The sequence below is a fragment of the Arachis ipaensis genome, chromosome B10 (assembly GCF_000816755.2).
Source record: "Arachis ipaensis cultivar K30076 chromosome B10, Araip1.1, whole genome shotgun sequence".
Taxonomy (NCBI): domain Eukaryota; kingdom Viridiplantae; phylum Streptophyta; class Magnoliopsida; order Fabales; family Fabaceae; genus Arachis; species Arachis ipaensis.
The window spans coordinates 22124727-22125126 of NC_029794.2; positions in this window are offsets into that span (position 1 = coordinate 22124727).

Here is a 400-nt window from a genome sequence, read left to right on the forward strand (position 1 = left end):
TTTCTTCAACAAATATTCTCAGAAAAAAAAGGAGGAAATTAAACAACTTTAATCAATGACCACCAATGGTGGGAACAGCTCATGCGGCTTTTATTTTTTAGTAGTTTTGATGTCGGTCTTTTAATATTATACACCATAGATTTAATTTAAAGAACGAAGCATTTAATTTGGACATATATAATTAAGTGTTTTTTTTTTTACTGCTCTACTCTTTTTGAATATGTCTAGTTTTCCGACATATTAGATTTGAATTTTATTTAAGAGTTTGTTGATAGTTAATAAATTACTGTATGTACAAAATAAAATTTAAATTTTTACTTAAACAGATAAATAAACTCACCACTTGACTAATCTAAATTAATTATATATAATTAAGTTTATCATAAAAAAAGCACTGATA